Genomic DNA, 9,267 nt, shown 5'->3' with positions numbered 1-9,267 from the left:
CTGGGAAAGCTGGGCAGGTGAGGCGAGGGGTTCTGGGAACAAGGTTAAGACAAGAAAGGGAAAATTCTGTGAGGGTGTGGGAGGGGTCACTGAATAGCTTTTATCGATCTGGGAACAGGTGCTGAAGCCAGTGAAGCCAGTCACTCTGACCCCTTTGGGCAGCTGGGGTCTGGGGCCTTGTCCTGGGTGGTGATGAGGGAGCTCGCACCAGCACTGCCAGCTTCATGGCCTAAGAGCCCCGCCTAGTCCCTCCCCTTCACTGATGGCCTCGCCCATGAGCGCTTTGACAGCCACACCTGCCTACTCCACACGGTCACGTGTGTACCTGCAAACACGGGTGCACATGCACACAGCTCCCCCTCCCCCAATTGTTGGATCCCATTGTATTTAATGGTGCTCCCCTCCACCCACTGTGTCATGACGCGCGCCCTTCCCCTGTTAATCGCCTCCTTACTGTGCCGAGTCCATTCACTGCCCACCCCTGCCCCTGCCACCCACACACCAAGGGCTGAGCCCCAGATGAGATGAACGCCTGCAGGGGGATCAGTGCAGTGGGGCCCTGAGGACCCCATGGGGACCTGGGACGGGGACAGCCACCTGAGTCCCCCGGATCTCTCGTGGTTCCCCCCTCTACCCCTCCCTCTCAGGGAAAACTGAATCGGTTGGGAGACAGAGGCTCAGATGAGGTGGTGGGTCCTGCAAGAACACCCAGCATGGAGGAAAGAACCCAGAACTCCCTTCTCTAAGGAGGCTTCTGCCAAATCCTCCACCGAGAGAAGAAAACAGTGATGCAGCAGCCAATGTGGCTCCCCAGGCGCTCCCCTGGGGGGTGGGGTGGGCTCGCTACAGAACCCAGGGGTCCAAGACTTCCAGCTTTCCTAACCAGCCTCTGCCTCCTTCTTGCCTGCTCCCTCAGGGGCTAGATTCCCGACAGGAGAGCAGAGCATCTGTTTAGGCTTCCAGGAACAGTGCCGGCAGAGTGCTGGGGCAGCCTGGGTTGGGAATGTCCTGTCCTGGGTCCCCTTGAACCCCCAAGTTGAAGAGAGATCCTAGAGAAAATTCCGGACTCCATAGGCCAAGGACTCTCTAAGTACCAGCTGGAGAAATCCTGTCTTGCCCAATTCCTAAAGTGACCTGCTCGATGAAAGGCTGACAGTCCCAGGAGGAGCCAGGCCTCAGAAAGACCCACTTTCAGTCTAGCCAGGCTGAACCACCCGGCAGTTCAGCCTCGCTTCCAGGAGGAGTGAGGTGACTCCGTGGCGCTAAGCATCAGTCCCCTCCCAGACCGTTTCTCTGTGGCCCCCGACCCCCAGCCCAGCTCTGATGGACTCCAGCGCTAAGATGGAAAGTTTGAGCAGCTTCGGCTCTGGGGCAGCGGGAAGAAAAGAGACCTGGAGCCTGGAGCAGAGACAAGACGGGGCCAGAGAAGCTGGTGGAGCTCACACAGGGGCAAAGAGGCCCAAGGAGACAGAGAGGCAGCCTGGAGCCACGCAAGGAAACAAGAGTTGTGCGCGCAGGACACAGATAAACAAGCAAGAGTGCGCCAGGTTCGGGCCAGAGTCCTGGGGCAGTGTGTTTTATTCTGAGCCCTGCCTCTAAGCGTGCCTTGGACTAAGAGGCTCTTCAGCTCCCCTTCCACTCAGCTGGGTCCCTTCCTCTTTTTCCAGGGCTTGGTTCCCTGAAGGTTAAGCTTGAGACTCTGCTGCCAGAATGCCGGGTTCTGCACCTACCAGCTGGGTGATGCTGAGTAATTTACTCAGTCTTTCTGTGTCTTAGTGTTCTCCTCTACAAAATGCAGGTGATAACAGCACTAATCTCCTAGGCTCATCATGAGGTTCAAACAAGTTTCAGGAGTAAACCTCTTCCAGTGGCGCCTGACCGGTGGGTGGTAGGTGCTCTGTAAATGTTTGCTGTTTTCATTCTTCCCTTTCCCACCCTTCTTCCTCCTTTTCCACCTCCTTCTCTCTGTCCTGTGACAGGTTTTGAGCACCCCCAGTCCTAGGCCTGGCCCTTGTCTTTGGGGTGTGATAGGCCAGGCTGGCAGGAAGAATGTTTTGGGGGGACATGCGTGCGTGAGTGCTCAGTCGCTCAGTCAAGTCTGACTCTTTGCGACCCCTTGGACTGTAGCCCACCAGGCTCCTTTGTTCATGGGATTCTCCAGGCAAGAATAGTGGAGTTGGTTGCCATTTCCTTCTCCAGGGGATCTTCCTGACCCAAGGCTCGAACCTGCGTCTCTTATGTTTCCTACATTGGCAGGTGGGTTCTTTACCACTGGCACTGGGGAGCCCTTTGGGGGATAATGCTTACCAAAAAGGAGCTCTTGTCCCTTGATCCCAACCACCCCCTCCAGCTGCAGCAGCTTTAAAGACAGATACAGCCTGGCTGTGAAGTGTGTGAGGGAGGAAGGGGCTTCTCTCTTCCCCCGAAACTCCATGGGCTGTGGGTCTCCAGCCCTGGTGAAGGATGAGTGCCAGGTCTGCAGGGAGAGCAGGGCCAGAGCAGCCCCCATTCACTACTCTGTCAACTCCCAAGTGGGAACTGTCCTCCTGGCTCACCTCCTCTGGGCAGCCCTCAGGGATTACTCAGACCTTGGCATCTCTGTAGGGTGCTTCTGAGGCCATGAATCCTCCCAGACTCTGAGTCAAGTCTCCAGTGTATACAACCAGGAGTGGGAAACATGCTTCTGAGGCTTTCTATCTGTTATCCCTGTGGCCTCCTGATCCTGAGTGTCAGGAAGTCCTTTCTGCGGTCTGCCCTCCTGCTTCCCACCTGGATCTGAAGGGGTTACTCAGCTCCAGGCCCGCCCACTGCAGGTCCCAGCTGCCTGGGGCCTGTGGTCAGAGCTAATGTAGGTGGGAGTTGGAGGACAAGAGGGGATAAAGTTATTAGCATCTTCATCTTTGAGGGATATCGATTGTTGAGTCTCCAGGCTCACTTGGTCTTGTAACGGGGCTCACGGGGGTGTTGGGAGGGGCTCAGAAAAAATCTCATGAAGCCACCCCACCCCTTATCCTTGAGTGGGAACTGGGCTGCCTGGGGTTTCTCAAATGAAGACACTCAGAGACAACCTGGGGGGCAAGGGCTGAGAGGGGAGTTAGGGTTTGGTGCCCTGGGCTGGACAGCTGGGGTAGATGTGGGTATGGTTTCAATTCACTACCCTTTGCTTTAAGATGTGTGTGTGTGTGTGTGCATGTGTAAGAGATAGAGAGGGAGGGAGGGAGGGAGGAGAAGGCTGGGATCCCTTCTCCTGAGGCTCATACACTTTCATCTGAGGCAAAGCCTCCTCCGTTGACACTCGGATGTTCTGTGATGCGTTACCTGCCCCGCGCCAAGCAGCTGACTGGACGCTCCTGGTGTGATTCTGTGTGTGGCGGTGGGCAGTCCCCCCCGCAGCGGGTGTTGACCCTTCCCACCCATGTGACTTTGGTCCCAGTGTGTCAGATGTGTTTGTGTGTGGCAGTCCCTGTGTGAAGGTTTGTGTCAGCTGGACTCTCCGCCCACATCTGTGCAGAGTCTTGCTCCTGACCTGGAAACACCAGGCATGTAGCTGGGCAGGGAGCTCAGGGATCTGACTGTCCACCTCGTCTAGGGGGCCTCTCTTCCAGCCGGGGGCCTCTCTTCCAGCCGGAGGTCTTTCAGCTCCTGGCCGGCCAGCTGCAGAGGTGGGGACGAAACCTCGACTCCCAGGGATGAGAGGACAGTGTGGGGATGCTGGGGACGGAAGGGCACAGTCTCCCTCCCTCCCTTCCGTCCGTCCCTCCCTCCAGATTCCTCTCTTCTTCTCTTCTCCAGCAGCTGGGAGGAGGGGGCAGGAGTGGCTTCTCGGGCAGGGGGTCAGACTGTTCCTTCTCCCCCGGAGGAGCTGGCTTCCCTTGTGCTGGGCTGGGAGAGGAGGTAATTAATGACAGGGGGGCCAGGAGGGGAGAGTGTTCAAGGCTAATGTTGGTATTAATCAGGAGCTGGTCCCCAGCGACGGATAGGATTCAGCCTGGGCCCTGTGTGTGTGTGTGTGTGTGTGTGTGTGTGTGTGTTGGGAAGTGGGGCGCAATGGAGGACCAGGAGCTCCTGGCTCATCCCATCAGCCTCCCTCCCTCCCCATGGTACCCCCCCCCACCTCCCTTGCTCTTGTTTTTCTGGAAGTCCCTTCTGCTGTCTGTTCTCCAACCTCCTGCTGATGGAGGGCCCAGCTCCCTTCTCAAGTCCAAGTCCACCCCTGGATGTGGGGGTGGAGCAGGCCCCCGCCCCCACCCCTCCACTAGCCCTTATTGCGGGCAGGCGTGCACGTTAGGTGATTCCCGAGGCTGTCAGCCCTGCTAATTGCCTCTCAACCTTCCCCTCATCACCAGGGCGGCCCCCCACGAACTCCATTAGCCCCCCCTCTCTCCCCTGATAGCCCCTAAATCAGCCCCAATTATTCACAGGAGGGGGGGCGGTCTGGGCTGAGCTGTGATTACAGCTAGAGTGGAGGGAGGAAGGACGGAACTTGAGTGCTAGGCAGCCTGGCGGGCAGGCTGTAGGCAGGGCTGGGAGGAGGAGTACAGGGGTGGGGGCTTTTGGGCAGATTCAAGTCAGAGACTACCCAGGGAGGAACATGGGAGCCTGAAATAGGGAGGGAAGTTCAGGCCGGAAGGCAGGCAATGGGTGGGGTGTGTGTGCCACAGCTTGTATTTCAGCCTCCCCTCCACTGACATCCAGAAAGGAGAGGGAAAGGGTCACCCGGGCACATGCCCTGTAAGTGGGGCGTCCTCACTGCTGTCCTCAGCGTCACTGCCAACCGTTTAGGACGAGCTTGGTTGGAGAGGCAGGGAGAGCAGCAAGAGCCTGCTGTACTTTCTCCTTTTGGGTTTTCCCTAGAGGATTTCGCAGATCCCTCCGCTCCCATGGGCTGTGTTTGGGGCAGAACCGCAGGCCCCTTCCCTCCCTGTGTCTGTGGGTCCTGGAGCACCTCTGTGTGGCTGTGGCTGAGACAGGGAGTGGCCTGAGGTGAGTTGTAGGTCCAGGTGACCGTGGCACCAGCCCAGAGTCAGCTCTCAGCCCCTTTCCAAGCTGGATCAAGGAGCCCTCTCCAGCCCTTTCCATCTCTTTTAAGGCCTCTGGAATGCTTCAGCAATCCCTGCCCATCCTGGAGGGAAGAGGCACCCGTGCCCTCTCTTAGCACTTGCTACTGCGCTCCGAGCTCACACACTCCTTGGCACCTCTGCCCATCCATGCCGTCACACTGCTCCTTGGATCAGCGCCAGGGCCTCCTCCCCAGTTTCCCTGCTTCCAGCCATGCCCCTTACTGCCTTTTTTTTTTTTTTAAACACAAAAGTCTGAGTTGAATCATGTCCTTCCTGTCTCATAACCTCTGTCTTACACAGAGGAAAACTAACAGCCTTACTACAATCTACAAGGCCCTGCAGATTTGACCTCCAGTCTCCTCTGTCCTCAACAACTCCCAGCAGGCTCCCTGCTGCTCCCTAGGTTCCAGTCTCCTAGCTGGCCCGTGAACAGAGCTCTGGCCCCAGGGCCTTTGCACATGCTCTTCCCCTGTCCGGCATGCCCTTACCCCAAAAATTTGTGTGGCTCCCTCCCTCACCTCATTTAGGGTTTCACCTGGAGGATACCTTTTCAGTGAGGACTTTCCTGACCACCTTTCCAAAAAGCTGTACCCCCAGTACTCCCTATCACTCTTCCTGTTTTGTTTTTCTTTATTATTTGTAATAACACTTATTGTCATCTGATGCATCATGATTTTACTGATTTTGTTTATCAGCTCCTCACTGGCACTACTACTAGAATGAAAGCTTCATTTTATTCCCTTTCATATTTAGGCAGAGGTTTTTGCCTGTCTTGTTCATTTCTCTAGACCCTATGCCTGTGCATAATAAGTGCTCACCTAATCTTTATTCATGAATGAATGAAGGAATAATTCACTCCGGGATTAGCATGTGAGCTCTCTGAGGGGAGAAACTTTTGTCCTCTTAATAAGTTATTAAATGAAAAGGTCTTTTAAGTGTGCCTAGTAATCAGTAGGGTTTGTTTAATAAAAGTTAGTGGTTGCCTTCAGCATCATCATGATGTCATTTCCTCTGTATTCTGGGCACTGGACACCAGTATCAGGCCACCCAAGATGGCTATTCTCTTGCTCTCTGTACATCCCCTGTTTGACCAGTCCCTGCTTCACCTACATCCTCTCCTATGACTGACCTTCCCTCTTAATCATAGAGCCTAATCAGTAAATGGCTACATACTCATCCCTGGCCCCAGCTAGTGATTGTTCTAACCTTTAGGTCAGAACTGTCTTCACTGTGGTAGTTTATCAAAAGGGGGAGCCCCGCTGCTGGCTACCCTGCTAACCCATGAACCAACCTGACGTCAGTTCCTCTCTAACTGAAACCACCCCCACCTCCCCAGTGCCTCCAGGACCTTGCTTCAGGTGTGTAAGATCCCCCATCTATTAAACCACTGATGTCTCTATCAATAACTCTGGGCTCTTTCTTCGGTCTTGAGGCTGGGAAATTACAGGGCTTGCAGGCCTGTGGGATGCAGCCCAACAACAGGTAAACACAAAACCGGTGCTATTGAACAAAAGGGTGAAGGTAGACTCCCTTGTACCTTCCAGGGAGGCAACAGGGGAACTTCTATCCTTCTAGCTACAGGGCTGGGCCCAGGAGGCAAAGTTGGTGCAGAGACTTGGAAGATCGTTGCACAGGGTGGCAGCCATTCACTCAAAGTTTATTGAGTACTTAGTTTGTACCAGGCCCTGAGATCCCAAAGACGGTATCAACCTGGCCCCAGTACTTGAAGAACTAAGCGTTTAGCAAAAGAGAGGCAAGTTAAGCTTTCATATACAGGAGTGGGATGCGGAGAAGCTGGAAGGGCTCCCAGAGAAAGGACAGACGAGCTGAATGTGAAAAGATGAGAACAAGTTGTCATGGTCTGGGTGCATGTTGGAAAAGAATTTTCCAGACATGAGACAGAATGAGAGGGAGATAAAATTTATTAGGGTGGGAGACGCTGTTAGAACAGTGGGCCAGCTCAAGGGAGAACCGACAATGAATGGGGACCCTTAAACCACTTTTATACCCAGGGTACAAGGAGTGGGGTCTGGCGTGTCATTTGCTGATTAGATGAGGCAGTACACTGGGTGGGGGGAAGAGTAAGGCAAACACCTCCTCCCTATAGGGTAGGAGGGGAGACAGGTTATATTGTTCCATTAATAGTTACAACATAGGGGAGGGAAAGATGATAAGGGTCTGGTTTTTCCATTTCTGTATTCCAAGACCCTCCTTGGTTATCTGCTCTTTCATCCTTGGGTCACCACACAAGAGAGCCAGGTCAAGGAGGGAGGAGCCCACATTCTTCCTCTCTAGCCTTCGGTCTCCCCATTTACCCCAGGAAAGTGATCCATCAAGTGACCTTCAAAGCCCCTCTGGCCTCGGACATACTGCCACTCTATGGTCTTTGGCCTCCGGACCCAGGATCTGTCCTCTGGTTTCTGCTGTCCCCTGCTGGAGACTTTTGGTAACACTGGAGTCAGGAGAAGCAACATCCAACCTTGCCTTCTTTCCCCAAAGCGAGCAGCACTGTCCAATCCGAGCCTTCCCTTCACCTCCCATCACTCGAAGCACCAAACTCAACAACACGAGCTTTTCTCTCAGAATAGAGAGTATTCTCAATACATATTTTTGACAAAGGGCTTGAAACCAGAATACATGAAGTATTCATAATTGTTACAACCCAGCAATCCCACTTCTAAATAGTTACAGAAATAAATGAAAACATGTTCACACAAGACTTGTGTATGATTGTTCACAGTAGCTTTATTCATAATAGCCTAAAACTGGAAAAAAACTCAATGCCTATCAACTGGTGTAGACACAAATTGTGATATATCTATACAATGGAATATCACTCAGTGAGGAATATCACTCAGCAAGGAACAAAAGATTTATGGTAAATGAAAGAAGCCAGACATGAATGAGTACATATTGTGTAAGTCCATTTATATGAAATTCTAGACCAAAAAATCTACAGTGACAGCAGATTAGAAATTTCATAGGGCTGGCTTTGGGGAGTGAGGATGGAATAGCAGGTGGAACATTATCTGCAAAGGAGCACAAGGAAAGTTTTGGAGAGAGGAAAATGTCTTTTTTAAAAAAGTTTTTGACAGATGACACATTTGTCAAAACTAATCAAACTTTCCCCTGGGAAAGTCCTGATGGTTAGGATTCAGTGCTTTCACAGCTCTGGCCAATGGCCTGGGCTCAATTCCTGGTCAGGGAACTAAGACGCCACAAGCCCCATGGCATGCCAAAACAAAACAAAAACAAATAAAAACCCCCAAAACAAAACAGCTTCAAACTAAGACATTGAACTAAGTGAACAAGCCAGATACATATTGTAGGGACAAATAATGTATTATTCCACTTATATGAAGTACCGAATCAAATTCATGGAAGCGGAAAGTAGAATGGAGGGGCTAGGGAGGAGGAATGAGAAGTTATAGTTAGATGGGTACACAGTTTCAGTTTGGGATGATGAAAAAATTATGGAAGTGGCTGGTGGTGATGGTTGAACAATATGAATGCACTTTATGCCATTGAACTGAACACTTAAAATGGTTAAAATGATAACATTTATATTATACATATTTTACCGCCATAAAAATGTAAAAGAACTTCATCGAACACTTTTAAGTGGGTATTTTGAGAACTTGTATGTCAGTTATATTACCTCAATAAAGTTGAAGTTGCCAAAGAGGAATGTACTTGTCTTGCTTTTCCTGAATTGTACCTTTTTCTGTCCCGGGCGGGGTTTGTAGAGAGAGCCCTGTAATCAGACGGACCAAAGAACTTAGTTCAAATCCTGTTTTTGCCACTTGCTGGTGTCCTAATTACATGAACATCATCATGTAAATAGAACCGATCTCGAGTTAAGGATTAAATGAACCAATACCTAAAGATCTAACGACGTTGAAAACAAATATTAGTTGTTAGCGAAAATTGCCTCTGCCCTCTCAGAGGCTGAGAAGGGAAAAGTGCCCTAAGAAGGGTGAGATTCAGGTTGTCCACCTCGGCTGCGATGCACTTCTCCCGGGTCGGGAGTCGCGGGCTGTGCGGAGGCGGGCGCTGGCCGCCAGGTGGCGCCCGGCTCGTGCCGGGTCTGCGCAGAGTCCGCCGCGCGCGGTGCAGCGGAGCGCCGGGGCTCTGGACCGAGGGGGCGGGCAGAGGCGGAGACTCCGCGGAACTCTGCTTCCCAGGATCACACCCTCCTCAGGCCTGA

Source organism: Cervus canadensis, chromosome 2 (assembly GCF_019320065.1).
Source record: "Cervus canadensis isolate Bull #8, Minnesota chromosome 2, ASM1932006v1, whole genome shotgun sequence".
NCBI classification, from domain to species: domain Eukaryota; kingdom Metazoa; phylum Chordata; class Mammalia; order Artiodactyla; family Cervidae; genus Cervus; species Cervus canadensis.
The sequence above is the reverse complement of the archived record's forward strand: the minus strand, read 5'-3'. Positions refer to the sequence as shown.